This window comes from Mirounga angustirostris, unplaced genomic scaffold (genome assembly GCF_029215605.1).
Source record: "Mirounga angustirostris isolate CCGP_5_RB_7025 unplaced genomic scaffold, mMirAng1.0.hap1 SCAF_10, whole genome shotgun sequence".
In the NCBI taxonomy this organism is placed as follows: Eukaryota; Metazoa; Chordata; class Mammalia; order Carnivora; family Phocidae; genus Mirounga; species Mirounga angustirostris.
The window spans coordinates 73,666,801-73,685,932 of record NW_026991718.1 but is presented as its reverse complement, the minus strand read 5'-3'; the positions used below and the strand labels follow the sequence as shown (position 1 = coordinate 73,685,932).

General features: G+C 48.6%; 1 long non-coding RNA gene across 1 annotated transcript in view; it reads right to left on the bottom strand.

Annotated features, from left to right (window-relative positions):
• Nucleotides 1-641: 641 nt before the first annotated feature.
• The window catches only part of LOC135361772 (uncharacterized), a 90,845-nt gene continuing 72,354 nt past the window's right edge, over nucleotides 642-19,132 (bottom strand). Inside the window, exon 3 of the long non-coding RNA XR_010405713.1 lies at nucleotides 642-1,428. This is a non-coding gene — a long non-coding RNA (uncharacterized LOC135361772). The remainder of the gene's footprint in view (nucleotides 1,429-19,132) is intronic.

Below are 19,132 nucleotides of genomic sequence, written 5' to 3'. Positions count from 1 at the left end.
AGCTAGCAAATAAGGAAGGAAATCACTGGGAAATGCATTATTCATGAGCTTGCCAGAGTGCTGATGACTGGCAGTGATAAACGTCCCAGTGTGAGCAAGCGGCAGTCTGATAGCTCCGTATCAAGTCAATCTACCCAGCCTGCTTCCTGTTTTCGGGAGCAGGGATATCAGCTCTCATCCCTTTTCTCTTCTCCCTCGTTTCAGAGAGTGAGATCTGTGCACCTGTGGGAACTGAACTTGCCTTCTGCTCGGGTCAGAACGTGTGGGGAGCAGGATGGAGCGGGCGGGGAGAGAACCAAATTCCCGCAGGGGGAGACCCAGTGGGAAAGAGAGTTCCGGCCTCTGCAGTCCTTCAGCTCACACCTTCTTGTGAACCAGAAAGAATCCTGTCTGCTCTCAAGAATTCTAATTGGCAAAGGGAAATCATCATGGCACAGTAATCAATACAGAGCCCTTGCCTAATGGAATTGTGGGAGAGGCTCTCAGAAGCCCAAGCACAGAGCGAGTTAGGGATAGCCTGGCCAGCTCGTCCCTTAGCCTTCCTCACAGAGGCAGGCCTCCAAGCCTGGGGAAAGGAGGAGGAGGAGAGAGGAAGGGCTGGTGGGGCAGGGAAGCCTGGGGCTCCCTCACAGATCCCATACTGGCCCATGGAGTCATCTCGGGCAAGAGGCCCATTCCACCTGGGCTTCTGAGCATCCTCCCCATAAAGGAAAAAGTCAGGAAGCCCACAGTGCCAGGAAGAGACTGGAATTCTTCCAAGTGTTGCATGAGCTCGAGAGGGAGAGAGAGAGGGAAAACTGAAGAGGAAGGAAAAACTGTCACGTTCCAATTAAATTTCAAGTGATTAACAACACAGACTCATGCATAACGTATATGCACCTGAGGAATGCGTTATGTAAATGAACACAAAGTTCCAAAGAGCACTAGTTCACACAATGTCACACAAGCAGGGGGTTGTGAATCCCAGAACAGTAAGCACTGAGCTCGTGTAAGATACAGAGATCGCTGGAAGAGGGGACAATGGGTCACTTCTAGTCCTGCCGAAGCAGCTACAATCATTTTTGATAAGCCACTGGAGGAAAGTAAGAGTCTATTGTCTGGTACAGTTTCTTACAGCCCCTCCCCCCTCCCCGCCACGACTCCTAGCAGGCTGGGGGGGCTGGGACTTACCAGACAGCAGCAGGGTCCATGTCAGAAGTCAATGGAAGTAGGTCCCCAAGAAGGGAGCGGGGACAGGAACCAGGTCCAAGGTCCAGTCCTCCAGCCGCCCAGGTGGCAAACAGAGGGAACGGGACCGGTGTCCTCTTCTTTCAGTTCTGGCCAAATGGAGCTCCTGGGCGAGCAGGCCGGTGGGGAGCCAGAAGCGGCAGCAGACAGCATGCTCAGCCATCACTCAGCTGAGGGTGACGCAGCAAAGCACTGAAACCCCTGTTAGAAACATCAACCCCTTCTGTGAAAAGTCTAAGTTACAGATTTCTTTCTTTCCTAAATGTTGCTTTGATATTTTATGTCCTAAGAGGGCCTTGAATGAGGTTAACAAAGACTGACAAGTAGAAACGTTGGGGTCCCACTTACCAAATAGAGAAAAACAGAGAGAATTCACATGGTTGATTGTACACGTTCCTAAAGCATGGGACAACTGCTCTTTTAATTGAGCTACTTTTCCACTTGCAATTTTATTTATACGACAGCAGTTACCTGAAGGAAAGACTAGGCAGACCCCTAAGCACGACCATGGGAACGACCATGATACCCATTGTGAAGTGGAAAGAATGTCTCAGGAGCAGATAACTGTCACAAAGCTCATGCACTGCACCCTTCACCAGACACATGTCCTCTAGCCTCTGGCCCCGATGTGGTGTCTGAGAGGCAGAGCCTGGCAGCAAGAAACACAGCAGTAACACATGACCCACTGACAGCCAAAGACGTGCTACGGAAACAGTTTCTCTGTCTGTTTTCTTTCCGGGTCATGAATCTGTGTCCGCTGAATGTAGGGACGGAAGTAACACACAACAACAAAAATGCCCTCCTTCCTTAAGAGTCCCAGGGTGTACCCCTGTGTTACAAAAGAGCCTGGAATGATAGAACACAAGGATGGAACACGTTTTCCCTCATTATAGTCACTAACATACTATGGAATGACATTATTTTGGTTAAACATAGATCTGCCTCCCTTCTTCACCCCCCAAATTTGCTGTCCCCACTCCACCCACACACATACTTCACCAAAACCTCAAGAAGGTGAGGTGGGATGCCCAGACGAAGCTCTTAGAACACCTGCTTGGTGTTCAAAGGCAGCTTGTTCTACGTGGCTAATTGCTGTGGGGGCCCCCACTTCTGCACCTTTCCCTTTGCCACATAATTTTGTAGTCCCTTCCGTAAGAGGAGTGGAGTCGATTTCCCCTTCCTTGACTCTGAGTCTGCCCACGCGCCTTCGTTCAGCCGATAGCAACGACTGTGTTCCCCTCCCAGCCTGGCTGCAGGGGCCTGTGGGATTCCTCTTGCTCTCTTCCACCTGTGTCACTGTGGCAAGAACATGCCCAAGCTAGCTTGCCGAAGGCAGAGAGGCACATGGAGCAGAACCGAGCCTCCCAGGTGCCCGGGACCAGACCAGCCTAGATCAACCAGAGGCCCGTCAACCACCAGACATGTGCGTGAACAACAGAGGCGCCTGGCCGACTCCCAGTGGACCTCAGAGGGGTGAGTAATATGTACTTATTGTTGTATGCTGTTTAGGTTTTGTGGTTGTTCATCACGTACCATGGAGTGTTCCTGAGGCAACAGATAACTGGGAATGTATAGTAAAAAGGACAGGGGCTTCGGAGTCCATTGTATTTATGTTCCACTCCTACCTCCACTGTTTTTCATCTGTGTGAACCTGAGCCCCCTACACAACTTCTTCCCTTTAGCCTCCTCAGCTATGGAGCAAGATAACCTCAGAGTGTGATTATCAGGATTAATAAAGACGATATGTGAAAGCTCCTAAAATAGCATCTGGCACATGGTAGGTGATGCGTAAACGTTGCTTCCTTTATCTGCAATCCTTTACCTGAATGCACAGAACTTCCATCCGAGGCTAAGCAGTTTGGTGTCCTCGTTTGTAGATCTGGACAGTCTAGAGTCCGAGCTCACCAGGATTCCCTAGGCATAGGGGCCATCCTAATGTACATAGTGGTTAGCAGCCCACTGTTACACTTAATGACATACCACAGACTTCTTTTCAATATTCCAATGTCTGTATCAATGGTTTTCTACATCCTTTTCAAAGGTCACAGAGGAACTCATTCAGTGAACACATCATCATGTATTTTACCATTTGGGATTTTTCCATCACTTTTTTTCTCACTGAATAAGAAGTAAATGTATATTAAATACCAAGATAGATGAGGTGATGGAATTGTAAAATAGCATATAATGAACAAAAAAATAGCAAAGGGAAGACAAAGTCTTTAAAACTGACATTCAAAATAATGGCCCTGCATCATCAACGAACACTTAATGTCTCTGCAACAATTCTATTGAAGAAGCACAGGTAATATATTCTTGAAGACTGTCTATCCTGAATGGTTAAAATAAAAGCTTCGCTGTCTACAGGAAAAAGCCACAGTTGTCTGAGAAATGTCACTTCTGAGGGGCACCAAAGCCAGATAACTCAAATTTGCCTGCAGATTCTTAAACAGAGGGCAAAGAGGAACCCCAACCTTTCCAGATTTCGAGAGTTCTGATTGGTGAGATTTGGTTGTTAAAAACACCATGATCCCCATCCCTCTAAGCCCATTTTTATTCCTGGTCCTCTCAGTCCATAAGACAAACAACAGCAGCTGTATGGTTCCAGAAAAAGGCGCCTGCCTTTCTTCAAAGCCCTCTGTGAGCTCACGGTCCCCTCAAAATGCCATTCCCCTGCTCTCTGAGCCTTCCAGTGGAAATAGTGGGTAAATCTGAAAACAGCCGTGGCCAACTGGTCACCATTAGCAGATCCCTTGCTCCTGGAAGGAAGTCATACTGGCCTTTAGCGGAAGTCCATTTCCAGTTATTACCACTAGAAAAATGGCTTTTAAATTACATCCTAAAAGGCTAACAGGCCATTTGTCTTTTTAAGTAATGGCACAGAAATACTGTATTACTGCCATTCTAGCCCTGCAAAGGGGGTCTGCCTTGCAAGTGGGAGTGCGGGTAGGTGGATAGGAAAGAGGCCCAGGACACAGAAACATTCAAGGTAGGATGGGATTTGATCCAAAAAAGCAGGAGGCTTTTCTAGAGTCAATTGGGAGCGTGCACACCGGCGAGACCTCTGAGGAGGCAAAGCTGAGGTGGCTTTTCCTGGAAGTTGTCCAGATCGACAGAGATGACTGGAGCTGCACTTCGGGGATGAGAAAGGTGAGTGTTGGGAACACTGGAGCAGAGGGAGACAAAGCTGGGCCACGGCCGTGACCAGGCCTCGACCACCAGCCTAGTGTCTGGATTTACCCTCACACACGCAACCTCGGGAGCCATGGACTTCCTAAAGAAGCAGCCAGATGTCGAGCCAGCTATGACAAAGCTGCTCTGGCTATAAGCTCGGCCTCGGTGCTTCCGGCCTCTCTCTCACCACGCTTGGGAGATCTTAAAAACCAGGAAGTGCTACCTCCACGGGGCCGGGCGTTAACTCTGTGACATGTTATGAATAGGGAAACATTAAAGAAGGAATTCCAGCATTCCTCCCCCATGCTCTAAAGCCTTTGTTTACCTTATTAGTTGAGGCCTGTCAGTTCCCCCGTGAGCTGACAGGTCTGGAGGGTGAAGGAAGCTGTCACCACATGGTTTCCACGCTGACAGTCTGTCTCGCCTCCATTTCAGCACACAATCTGCCTCGAGGCACCAAGGCACGCTACATCTTTCAGACTGCGGCCTCCCCGGGGCATGGCGGGACCAGATCCCCCAGTCTGGAGCCCAGAGAGTCCCACAGAGGGGCCTCTGGGTCTGCCGAGAACAAAAAGCTGCCAGCTTTCAGGGATGAAGTTATCATCTCACACAGCTGGCCTCACCCCTTCCCGGGGAGGAGGCGCTGCTTCTGTGTGACTTCCTCCCTCCTGCTCTCACACGAGATCTCAAGTCCCATCCTTCTCGGAGCAGTCACTGCTGTTTAAGATGCCCCGTGACTAATTTCATGTCCCTCAGACTGGAGCGACGCACTTCTTAGACATGCTCACCATCCAGTGAGTAAGCATCACTTACGTTTAGGAGAGTTGATTTTACAGAGATAAAGAGTTTGAGGGGGAAACCACAATTTCTGGATTGGAACAAGCACAGACACATTAAGAAATAAAAGGCAGAATTTGCATGCATTGTTTCAGATAACGCAGAAGTCCAAGACGTTTAACTCTTATGGGATGGAGCTAAGCCCCGAGATTCCTTGGGTTTATGTTTCTACTCTTCTCTGATATTAGGGATGCTTTGGTGAAAAGTTCAAGAAGCACTTAACTAACATGAAAAGTTACAAAATAGTTCCCATTATCTAGTTTCCAGTAAGACTAAGAAATATGTCCATGCCTCAAGTTCTTCATTTATAGCAATAATAAAAAAATAATATTTAGGGGCACCTGGGTGGCTCAGATGGTTAAGCGTCTGCCTTCGGCTCAGGTCATGATCCCAGGGTCCTGGGATCGAGTCCCACATCGGGCTCCCTGCTCCTTGGGAGCCTGCTTCTCCCTCTGCCTCTCTCTCTCTCTCTGTCTCTCATGAATAAATAAATTAAAAAAAAATAATATTTATATGGCAGGCTCTGTTCTAAGCACATCATATGGATCATCTTCTTTAAATATGGTTACGACCCAATGAAAAGAGAATCATTATTACAGCTGCTCAAGGAGGTTAAGTTATGTGCCCAGGGTCAGGCAACTTCAACGTTGTGGGACCAAGATTCAAACCCAGTTATTAATGACAACAGGCCCTTTTTTCTTAGCCATTCATCTACACTGACTATAGAATGAAAGGGCTGAATCAAGTGATCTCAAATGTGTCTTGCAGCTATGCACTTCCAGAGCTAAAGCACAAGGAATGTGAACAAAGAAAAAGAAACCCTTTCTTATGAAGACAAATCCAAGATGGCCATGCCATCCTTAGTTTATTCTCTTCCACTTTTTGGCAGGTGGGAATTTTGAGCTGGCTTCAATAATAGAACCAAGTTATGCAAAATGGAATTCAGGAGGGATTCCTACAGTGGGCTCAGAGGACAGGGATCCCAGAGGCTTTCCAAGGCATACACAGTACTGTGGTAGAACCAACTTCTATAGAACAGGAGTGGCTTCTTAGTAGTTGTACCCACTGAGAAAGCAAATGGAGGAGACAATAATCAAGTGACAAATGTGTGATGTGAAAGGAGGCAGCATAGCTGGAGGTGGACCCAAGAAGAATGTCTGTCTTCCCGTGGGGTCCTAAGGGGCTCTGAGCAAAATGGCTCTGAAGGAAGGGACATCTGGTACCAAAACCCCATCTTCCTTTCCCATCTAAAATCTCCTTCTTGGCCTGAGATGCTCGGCCCAAGATGCTGCCCTCTGGGCCTGCTCTTATACAAAGTGCAGTAAAGGCAAGTTTGATCCATTGAATCAAGGGAGGAAGCAGATAACCATGCAAGAATCCAGGGGAAGAGAAGACAAGGCATGGGGAGCCTCAGTGAGAAGATGTGGGCAACAGAGGAGAGGTCCCACCAATCTCACGGTCTATTCACTGTTATGAGTGGCAGCAGAGGCCGCAGGCTGAATTTCTGAGAACATGGAGCGTTTCTTCACATTGACGTGAAGCCTCCCTTCATCCACCTGTCTCTGGATGCCCACCACACCCACCCCCACGAACAGTTACTGGGCTTCAGCTGCCTCTTCCCTGCAGCGGCTCAGGACTTGCCAAAGTACACCGCTCAAGATTACATTCCCTAGGGACCTGGTACAACAGGGTCAAGGATGCACAGGGGAGCTCTTCAAAATATTTAACTATTGGTATGACTTGGGCACCAACCAATCAGAACAGGGTTTCTCACCAAAGATACCTTCATGTTGAGTCCCTTCTATTTTTTAGTTTTAACCTTCAGGGTCATCCCTCCGTGTGGGGCAGCAGTTACCCTTTAACTTGGCTGTGGAGCTCCCCCACTGGCACACAGCCTCTCTCCCTGAATCCCTCCTCGTGCCCCACATACTTCTCTCAAGTCCTAGCCTCTTTCCAGCAAAGGCCACCAAAGCACACGACCCACACATCACTCATTCTGACCTCTAAGTGGTCACCTAAGCTCTTCCCCCTGGAAAGCACCTTCTCCTCCCTTCATGGGCCACATCTCCTCCTGCTGAGCTCTGCCTGGAGGTTTCTGACTCCAACAATGCTTCCCTCTACCCCACCCGGCCTTGTGGGCATCTCTTCCAGAACATGTTAGTCTGGACTTGGCATCTGATGTTACGAAGCTCCACTCTTCTCTCGACATTGCCCTCCAGTGTCCGTTTGACTGCTTTGCTTGTTAGTTCTGCCACCCCACCGGGGCTGTATGTTACTTGGGGGCAGGGGCCAGGCTCCAGTTCCTTTTGTAACCCCATCGTGCCCAGGGGCAGGATTAAACACTCTGCTGGAGCTCAACAACCACCTAGGGAACCAAGTTAACTGGGACCTGGATACAAGGCCTGGGCCTGAGACGGGCAGTCACCTCCATCTTGGAACCTCAGTTTTCTTATCTGTAAAATGGGAGGTTGGACTGTGGTTCTCAACCCTAGCATCACATTAGAGTCATGTGCGAACTTAGAAAAAGTCTCAATACCCAGGGCCTACCCCAGGGCTTTTGCTTGAGTAGTGTTGGGTGGGATGGGACATCAGTTTTTGTTCCCCCCCTCCTTTTTTTTAGCATTCCAGGTGTTTCTGATGTACAGCCAAGATAGAGAACCACTGGATCCGACCATCCAAACAGTCCCATGCAACTCTGTGATTCCATGAATTGCACTGAATTCAATGCTATTCCAAGTGAGGTCACCTCTGAGAGAGGGTCAGGTTTAAAACTCACTTGTCGGAGCTCAAGGCTGGTCATCACCTATCCCCGTGGCAGGTCCTCCTCTGGGGCTGTTCTTAGGTGATACTTATTCCGAAGGACCCTTAGATGCTGAATGAAAGAGTTAAGGCCTCCCCCAAATCCAACCCCCTCGACATATTCCGTGCTCTTTAAAGTGTCAAGAAAAGTTCAGGATTGCTGTTGGCAGGTTGTGCCAAAATTCTTGCCTGAACATATTGGATTATAAAATATGTGGATATGACAAGCATATCTGACAGATCAGTTTGCCTCATGCTAAAATGATGTTTAGAAGAAAAGACATGTTTTTTCACTGTTGTGGTTTAGAGTCTTTTGGTTGTTTTGTGTGTTTCCTAAGTGTTTTCATTCTTTCCTCCTTCTGGAAATACGGTCCTGACTTTGAGTTGTGACATCGATTAAAAACTAAGCTAATGAAAAACTAAACCCATGGGAGCACATTAAATGCCACTTAGGAAAGTTGGTTCCGGCTCCTTTTCAAAGCCGACTTGGACACCAAATCATCCTCAATTACAGACTTCCATTTTCCCTTGTATCTAAAAGTCTTTTGTAACTCCCCCTCATTTTAGGGCTGCATAAATGGGGCATATTCATATTCTCTCTCCCTCTCTTTCTCTCCCTCCCCCTCTCTCTAGCTTGTTGAAACAAGCATAGTAATTGCATTACCAGATTTTCAGGATTAATTTTTGGTTCAAGGAAAAGAGCTCAGTTTGAGCGTGTATCTGTAATTAGAGGTGGTAGAGTAATTAGCTGCACACAGCTCGACTGTCTGCAAGGGGTCTAGAAGACAGGTCTATTTGTTCTGTTTCATCAAACAATTTAATCAAATAGTGAGTGCCTTGCTCACAGGCCTCACAGAACAAATATTTGCTGATTGATTGATTCATCAAACAACTGGTCAATTCAGTTAAACCAGCTTTGCTGTCCACTAAGCCAAGGAAAGAAAAATAATTGACCTAAGTCTTTCACTTTTCAAACGGCTGCTTTGCTGCCTTACAGAAACAACTACAGCAGGGCACACAGTGAAGGCGCTGAAACCTGCTTCTTTCTCTTCTTTTCACGTCTTTCCAAAGTAAATAGCATTTAAAAATTACTAGGCTTCAAAAATGAAGCTCAGTGAGAAAACATACCAAAGACCTGCATCGCTTTGTTTACGCCAAGGCCCGCTTCTCCCAGCAGCCTGTCTCCTTGGGGTCAAGATGTCCCCCACCGTTGCGGGGCACTTAAGTCAGCACGTCCCTCGAGCAGAGCAGGCTTGACCCACCGAGGCAGCCTCTCAGCCACCAGTGGCAGTTGTTTCGCCGGGAATCTTGCGGTGGACGTGCCACCAACATCTAGACGCAAAAGGAACACCCACACCGTCCAGAGAAACCTCTGCTTTCTTTGTCACTCACTAGCACACCGTCCTGACTGCCTAGAAACCCTGCTCTGCCCCGCTTGGCCCTGCTCTGTGGGTAGAAATTCCTGGTGGGGAGTGAAGTGTTTCCACACACTTTATTTTCCATCCTGGAGCCACCGACCAGAGGAGATTTGTCTCTGTTGGGCCCAGAAGAAAGAAGTTTGCCCCACAGCGAGGCAAGGCTCCAGCTGTGCACAGAAATGCCTGCCCGGAGGCTCTGTGTGGAGGCCGAGGAATGGCAGGGAGGCAGTTTTCCATGAAAACCAATTTAAAGTGACATGACGTTAAAGGCCAGGAGTCCAAAAAAAAGGCAAACAGCCCATCACCTGTGAGTGATCTCCTGAGCCGGGTCACATTTTTAAAAAATCCATCTCACAAATCGCCCAGTGTTTAACTTGAAGTCCATTTGTTAATTTGGTAAACACTGACATGATATTGACAAGATGACTCTAATCCAGGCAGGAAGGAAGTATCCGGTGTCAGGCAGCTTCAGAGCTTCTCCCCCCACCCCCACCCCCAGGCTCCAGTCCCTCCTCACCTGAGGGTTGGAGGGGGTAGTGACAGTTCAGATAGCAGGTGGAAAACCCAGTGGAGGCAGGGCTCCTTAACCCTCCGTGTGCCAGGACCTTCTTGCTCATGGGAGTGGAGGAACTCTCAGAGCTCCCCACTCTCTCAGATAGAGCAGTTTACCATTTACAAGCCACGTCTTACATTTCCTGCCTAATTAAATCGCCAGGCCTGTCCTATGAGACAAGTCACGATCGTTAATTCTTTGTGTCAACTTTACTGGACATGGTGCCCAGACATTGGGTCTAACATTATTCTGGATGTTTCTGTGCAGGTGTCCTTTGGATGAGATGAACGTTTACATCAGCGGACTTTGAGTAAAGGAAAGTACCCTCCATAACACGGGTGGGCCTTGTCCAATCAGTGGGAAGACTTAATGGAACAAAGAGCGACCTCGTGTGAGCAAGAAGGAATTGCGCCGGCAGACCTTCTTTGCGCTTGGACTGAAACTCTTCCCCTGGGCCTCCAGCCTGCAGGCCTACTCTCCAGATTTGGGATTTGAACTTGTACCATCACATGAGCAATTCCTTAAAATACGGTTAGTTCTACTTCTCTGAAGAACCCTGACTCATATACCGGAAGTGTTATCAACCCCATTTTATGGATTAGGAAACAGCTTCAGTGAGAACAGGAACCCAAACTGGGCTACTGCCATGTAAACTGGTCCCTCGGAGACAGTGCGTCTGCGCTGTGTCCTCACCTGATCACTTTACCAGTTGGAAACATGAAAGCCCAGGACTGGGAAAAAACCCCAGAGTCAGGGCTTCAGCCTCTGCCATCAGACAAGCATACATCTTGATCATATCACTTCTGTTCTCGAAGATTTCTGGGTACATAATCCCATCCCCTTACCTCCATTTCTTCTTCCTCCATTGCTGATTAGAGCTACCTTCTCTTGTAATTTAAACCCATTTTCCTTAGTGCTATCAACCACGCAGGGGAAAATGCCGACTGTGAAGTTTATTTAGAGCAGGAGCCCTCTGTGAATGAAAAGACCATTTAAAATAGCCCATAGCGGGGTGCCTGGGTGGCTCAGTCCGTTGAGCATCGGACTCTAGGTTTCAGCTCAGGTCATAATCTCGGGGTCGTGGGATTGAGCCCTGCATGGGGATCTGTGCTCAGCACAAAGTCTGCTTGTCCCTCTCCCTTTGCTCCTCCCCCCACTCATGCACACACACACAAACACATACTCTCTCTCAAATAGATAAATAAAATCTTTAAAAAAATAAAATAAATAAAATAAGATAGCACAAAGCTCAATGCTCAGAACACAGCAGATGCACAAAATAAACAAATCAAACAGTTGTGTGCATGGTATCTTATAAATGGGGCTTGGGCTTTGTAAACTGTACAGCATTGCGCAAAGTAAGTGACTATCATCATCCCCAGTGCAGGATGCAGGCCGGGATGTTGGAGAGGACACTCAATTTCTCACGTATAAGAAGCAGATCATAAAAGTTTCAGGTCCAAGGTTGAGACTACGCTGTGCTGAAAATTAGTTTAAGTGAAATGATACGGATTGAATACCCTGAACTTAACTACATGAATTCTGGACTCCTGGTTCAATCACTTCACCCTCCAAACCCTGTTTCTTTATAGTAAATGAAATAGGTTCCCCTTCTTTTATTAATGGGAAATGTGCTGGTTTGCCAGAGAGAGAAAGCAACTCACGCTAACATAAATACACAGGTACAGAACCTGAGGGTAGGAGCAGCCGAGCCTAAGAGAGGGACTGGGATCAGGAAAAGGAAAGCCATCGATAACCTGGGCTCGTTCTTCCTCTACCAATGACTCCATTCTTGTCTCTCGGCTAACTCAGTCCATATAGTGGGAAAAAGCCTTCCTTGCTGGTCCTAAATTTATATTTTTCCTTTGTTAAAAAGTCTCGCCGGGGCGCCTGGGTGGCTCAGTCGTTAAGCGTCTGCCTTCGGCTCAGGTCATGATCTCAGGGTCCTGGGATCGAGCCCCACATCGGGCTCCCTGCTCCACGGGAAGCCTGCTTCTCCCTGTCCCCTCCCCCTGCTTGTGTCTCTCTCTGTCAAATAAATAAATAAATAAAAATCTTAAAAAAAAAAAAAAAGTCTCACCAAGAAGGCCATTTCTTAATCCTCATTCCAGATTTTGGGTAAGGAATACTAACTGTCCAGGTTTCAGCCAGATTCCTACCCATCATCCAATTAGCTGTAGCAGGGGGCTGGGGTCAGTCAGCACCTGCCACATGGTTGGCAGAGGATTTATGACTCTCGACCCTGGTGACCCGTGACTGTAGGAAAGTCACCCCCAAAACTGTCAACCACGCAGTGTTCCTCCAACCAGCTCGGCATCCAAACCACCTGGAAAGCTTGGAAAAAATATAGACTTCCCTTCATTACAAGCTTAGACTAGCTTGGAGACCTTGGACCAGTAGTCTCCAGCTGCCAACAGCCTTATCTACTTTAACTAGAATGTTCTAGGAACAGGAAAGGACAATCAATATATTCAGCAATAGCCTCCACCCCCCTCCTATCCCTACTTCCTCCCACTCCACCCAAGCAGTTCTATGTAACTGTTTAAAGTCCCTTTTTGGGAAACTACCCAAAAACATTGTCAGGCGACGCAGAGGAAGAGATGGGGAATAACTATCTAGTAACCTTGTACCAGCCTTTTACTGTGTATCAGATGCTTCCCCACTTATTAAGTGCTTCCTGCCAGCCAGTCCCGGGGCTAGGCTGTTTAATAAATATGACCTTCTGTCCTCACGACAATCCCATAAGGTACATGCTTTTTCTTCTCATTTGACAGACGAAGGAAGTGAAGCTCAGCGAGGTCAAGTGACTTGCTCAGGGTCACTTAGCTAGTTGTTGACAGAACCACTTACTCGTATGCCTATCTCCCTCGGTTTCACTATCAGCTCTATGAGGTCAGGGATGCTATGTACCTGCTTTTGCCCTTCCCAATATCCCCAGCACCGAACATGATGCCTGACACAGGGCAGCTGCTACGTATTGTTTGGGAGAAAATGTAAAATAAATAAATGGCAGCCTGACCGTCTTCGGTGAGGCCATTCCATGTATCTCTACTCAGGCCTCCCAACCAGCCATTGTGCCTCAGCAGGCGCCAATGGCTTACGGGTGGCCTCAGCCACTGGGACAGCCAGGACCCTGGGACCAGAAGCTTCCTCTGGCTGGAAGTAGCCTTGTTCTCTGTCCTTAGGAAGGCCAACACTTATTCTGTTCTACATGTGGTATGATTTGGGAAAATGTGGGAAGTACAGTACAGTCTCATTTAAAGAGTAAAGATTTGTTCTGCTCCTCAGAAACTCAAAAGGGACCCACCCCGACCCTTTCTAGTTATCCTGAGATATTTAGAAACTTGTTCTGCATCCTCTATCTTCGGAGAGTCACTGGATGACAGCCGTCATGGGCCAGGCTCCTCCCTTCCAGCAAGAGCACCCAGTGCTTCTTCGCTGCTGGTGCAGATTTCAGCTCAGACCCTCAAGGTGGGGGAAGGGCGGGGGAGGTGCTGACTGAGGGAAAGCCCCAGAATGACAGCATCCTGCATTCCTCACGTTCCTCACGTGAAGCCCAAAGCCTCCGAATCTGATGCCAGGACTCCGAAACGCCTTTCCTGCCAGGGGATTATGTTCATTTGCACAGGGTCTGAGATAGAAATTCCAAAGAGATGATACTGGAAACCAAAGGCCTATATCATATTAATAATACAGACAGGAAGTCTCCCTCGGCAGCCAGCAGCAAACATATTGAAGAAAGAGGGGCCCCACAGCCAGGTCATTTCAGATTACAAATAGAAACACTTAAACCTTACTGGGTTTGTTAGAGACCTTGTCTCTGGTTTGTTATTACATTTCTGCACTTATATGCTAATTTCTGAGTCAAGGAATCAGAGATCTCCCCAGATCAGGTGCCCACCACAACTCAGGAGGCCGCAAAAATCAATCTTCCCCTTCACTGGATCCTCCATGCTCATGCCAGGGAGCCCCATTGAGCTGGAGGCCGAAGTCAGGCGAGGGCCTTCACAAGGCACAGTGGAGGGCATCTGCTCTGCGTTCAGAGGCCTTGGGTTGGAGGCCTGGCTCAGCCACTCACCAGCTGAGTGACCATGGGAGAGGCGGAACCCACATTTGACCATTTTTACCTTCAGTCTGCCTAAGCGCCCCAGCGCTCACCTTCCCCAAACCCAAATTCCAGTTCTCAGATTCCTATGCCCACCACTTCTTCAGTCAGTGACAAGCGGACTAAGCAGCGGTCACACTTTTAAGTAGTGTGGGTTCAACTGTAGACAGAACTTTTAGCTTTCTCATCTATGAAATGAGAATGATAATAACCCTGCCTGGGTTCTGAACCCATGTGTGTTCATATTCTTATCTGGGATCACCAGCTGTATAAATTCAGTTACTTAACCTTTCCTGGCCTCTGTCTCCTCATCCTAAAAGTAGGGATTGGCCTGTGGGGAGAGTAATGAGACGGATTTTGCAAACTGTTAATTCTTGTTCTTTGTCCACTTTCCTTTTGGGACACACCTTTTACTGATCCATAAGAGCTCTTTATATATTATGAAGTTTAACCCTTCCTCATCAATGCTACATTTTTTCCTTAGTCATTTGTTTGTGGCATGTAAAGGACTTAGCACAGTGACTATGATGTTGGCAGCAATTTTATTACTGAGAAGTGGCTTCTCAGTGGAAAGTTCTAGAACACCATGAGCTATCATTATTTTGTTATTACCAACAAGGACAAGGCTAGATCCAAAGAAGAGAAGTTCCACCTTCCTGAAGAACTGACACCGATTCCAGCTGGCTAGAGGCAGAGAGTGGTGTGGAGACAGATGTGGCTGTCTAGGGCTGTGCTCAAGACCTAGGTGAGAAAGACAAATGTTGAGAGGAACCAAGAAGATCTTGGAAATGAAGCGCTCTCCTTGGAACGAGACTGTATCCTATCCCTACCCACACCACACACACATCACACACGCATGCACATACCCAAGCACACACGTTTACATACACCACACACACACACACACACACACACACACACACATGACTCTCACCTGAAGAGTCTGCACTGGCTGGAACAGAAACCAGTCTGAGAAGGGTTGGGTGCCTTTGTGTGAACAAGGGTCACACAGTTGCTTATCAAGGTGAGCCTCTGAAAACAAAAGGTAACACAGGTGTCCACTTGAAGACGAAGGACATAACACAGCCCTTGGAGGTGTCCAGGACACGTATTTGCGGGCCCTTTGACAGAAGGAACCGAGGCTCAGAAGTTCTTTGTCTTATTTAAAGACACTTAGCAAATGACAGAACCAGAATGAGGATCTGAGTCTCCTGATTCCTATTCAAAGTTACTCATTCAACAAACATCTATTGAGACCCTTACCTTGGGCCTGGCTCTAAGTTGATTAGTTCTAACACCTGGTTGCAGAAGCTTTCAGGGTTCCTCAAGCCTTTCGTGTTGGCCTAATGCACCCGAGGCTCCCAGAAACAGTCTCGGGCCGCAAGGATCCTGGGGAAGGATCCTGGCCAGAGTGGCACATCTCAGTGTTTTGCAAATGTACGTATGTCCTTGTGCCCAAGAAAACAGAACATTGTTCCGTGGGCAACTCTTTGTTGAGTAGCTGGGCCGTGGCAATTCTAATAAAGACTGAGCTCGGAGACCACGCAGGATCCTCCAGTTTATTTGACAGCGTAAAAGGTTTGTGAGTCTAGAAAGTACCTTTGGTTTCACTGCCTCACTTGAAAACCCTTTCATGTTTTAGTTCCTGCTAACTCAGCAAGATGGCCATGGGTTGGCCTAGGGCTGGTGGGGAGGGAGATGATACCTCTGGTCCCCAAACCCAGTTTGCCGGCATGCCAAAGCTGCGCCCTGTGGCTCCATCTCACTGCCTTCTTCCAGCCACCCTCCCATCACTGGAACGGCTCAGGGATGAACAGCGATGAGGCCACAGAGACCCAAAGTGTGCCCATGACCAGCTGCTGCACGGAGCTCACAGCCCTTGCAGCCTTCCCCTCCTCCTTGGCATCCTCTCCCTCAAGAACCGCCCCCTCTCCCCAAAGTCTGATCAGCCTCGGCCAGAGCCGAGGTAACTGAGCTCAGACACTGGATCGGATGTCTGGAGGGCCCCGACCGTAAACTGCAGGTCACATAATTCAACTTGATCCCTCACTCCATCCTACACTTTATGTGCTTCAGGGGACATGGCGGCTGATGGGCAGAGAGATAAGTCCCTGTGTTGGGCCAGGAAGATGAGAGATTGCCCTAAAATGGAAAAGTTACTTCAGATCTAAGGAGGAGAGACCGGCTCAAGACCATGCAGAGGGGAGAGAAGGGGCGCCACCCTGGGAGCCCATCATGAGTCCTCATCAGGAAAATTCAGCCTTTCTCTCTGCTGGCATGCCAGGCAACCTCAGAACTGTGTCCAGAGGTTTGGGACATCCCCCTCCCCTGACAATTTTCCCATCTGTAACATGGGAAAAGCTTACTGCTGAGAAAGTGTGCTAAAATCCCAGTGTGCATTAGTCCTTGGGAGGAAGAACCCTTGAAATGGGCAAGAAGTGTATGTTCTGGGAGGCTAGAGCACATTCAGAAAAAGGCTCAGCCCCTGGCTCCTTCTGTTTGCACAGGGAGGACGTGGAGGGGCCTTCCTGGTCTGGCCCAATGCTGCTGGATCCCAGGAAAGCAGGAACAAAGGGGCAAGGAGGCCAGGCCCTCCTGCCTCTCCTGCCCACACCCTCACAGCTTGGGAACCAGTCGGAGGCCCATCCTCCCCGAGGAGGCCGCAAGCCTTGTGCGGCTGTGTACCCTGGGGTGCTGTTTGCCTGTCACACTTGAGTCTGGGCTTTTCATTTGAGCAAATCCCTCCCTCCCAGTGGTCATGGCCGGACGGGGCCTGATGGCCGGGCTGCTCTGCACCAGCATTTAGACACATTGCTAAATATTCCCAGCTGCCTGGAGGCCCCTATGCTGTATGAGGTAAGACTCAGCAAGGTTTCACCACACAGGTGAGGACAGCCAAAGGGTATTCCCTCAACTTTTTTCTGGTATCCTCCATTTGATGAAAGACTCGTGGTTAAACCTTTATCTTCCATAAACATTTAAAATGTGGTCACCTTGATTTCCATGTTCCATTTTCGTTTTATTTTAAAAAGGGGGTTCCTTGTAGTAAAACATCTGATACCATGGATGTTCTGTAGAAAACAGATGTTTCTCCATGTAACAGACATCGGCAGGCCTCTGCCTGCCCGCCAGGCCTCACACTCACACTCAGACATATGCACACCCACGTGTGTCTCATGAAAGGCCGGCGCGGGGCTGGGTCCCACCAGGGGCACAAGGCCACAAGGCTCAGGTCCCGGCAGCCATGGGATCTTTGAGCCCAGAGGCTAGAGAAGGAACCAAACCTGAACCATCAGTGGAGGAGGTTTCATGGCTTCTGAGTTCTCCTGGGAACATTGCCCTCCATAGTTCATTGTTCTCGCTCTCAAGGTCCTCCACACAGGCTCCCACTGAGCACTCTGGTGCTCTCTGCATCCACAGGGGACAGGGGCACAATCTTTTCAAGGGCACTGGGGGGACTCTGCCCAGTCGGCCTTTGGCAGAGCTGCCAAGTGGGCTTTTCCCCATCTTTCTCCTCTTCTTTCCATATCCTAGTCCGAGCCTGAAGGAGGCCCACAGAGGCCCCAAACTCTTAGGGAAGAGCCAGTTTTTGCTTCCTTCACCTCAAGCACACACACCCCACTGCTGGCTTGACCCCTCAGGCATTGGGACAGCCTGGCTCACTCATTTTCCCAGGAATGTTGCTCTCCATCCCCTCCTGAGACTCCCCTGGAACTGGGAGACACCTGAGGCTTGCTTCCCTCCCAGGGATATCTGCGCTTTCACTGAGACTCTGAACATTAGTTCTCAAGACCCAGAGGAATGGACTCCCTAATGTTGACTGTCTCGGGTGCTAAGAAAGTTGTTTCTGGGCAGCAGGGTACTCGGCCATGTTGGAGGGGCCCCCACACCCACACCACCCCAACCACCGGGCAGTGCCTCAGGACTAGAATTTGCCCGGCATCAGGATGCCTGGCTTCCCTCTCAAGCTGCCTCTCTGTCCCCTGACCCTAGAGTATCACTTCCCCTCTCTCTTTGCCTCAGGATACCTGGAGGACAGTGGACTGTCCTCTCTCTGAGCTCCTGTAGTTCCCACGAGCTGAAACTCTGAGCCAATGATTCTGTAAAATTATTATCCCAGAATTATCTTTATTTATGTCTACCCCACCTCATTCCAAATAAAATTTGTGGAAAACATATGTAGAAATGCACATAAGATACAAATGATATTGTAGCAAATGACTAGAAAATGAGGGGAGAAAAAGAAGATGAATCCTAGCGGCTATAGATAATCTTTGCTAAGGGGAACTGTCAGTTTGGCTCTGTGCTTCCCAGATGCCAGAGCAAAGAGGAAGATACTGTCGGTTACAAGACTGACAAGGTCACCATGGTAAAAAGCAAACTGTTCGTCAGAAGAATCATAGCTGTTCCTGGAAGGGAGACCACAAAGCAATTTCTCACATGGGTTCTCCAAAAGAATCCCGAGGTATGTAGTAAACCAGGGGTTTTCATCTTGAAAGACTGGATCATTCTTTTTTTAAACTAAAGCTTACTCTTCTTAAAGTCAAGAAATAAAACAGACAAAAGGATTTCTCTGGCCAAAGGGGAGTTCAGAAGCAAGGGCTCCATGCTGTGCACAGGACGGCCAAAGTAACCCATAACCTCACTCCCCGAACAGCTCCATCTGACTGGGCACCACATAAGTCACTGTTTCCAAACCTTGCCAGAAGGAGGAAGTCCTCCGGAGGGCTTGTTAAGCACATGGAGCGCAAGGCCCCACAGCAAACCCACGACATCAGAATCTCGGGGCGGGTGGGGGACAGGGTATGCTCTCTGGCCCCAGATAATCTTATGTCCAGGCAAGCCTTGGAAACACTGCCATAAACCAATACCATAACCATCTGGCTGAACTAGACAGCAAAAACCCATTAGAATGGCCAAAACTGTCTGGGCACATGGCGTTCGTTTTAAGGTAGGGCCCCAGAGGAGGTGTCCGCTGGAAGAAAGTCAGGGTAAGCCAGTGTTGAGTAAGCTGTCAGG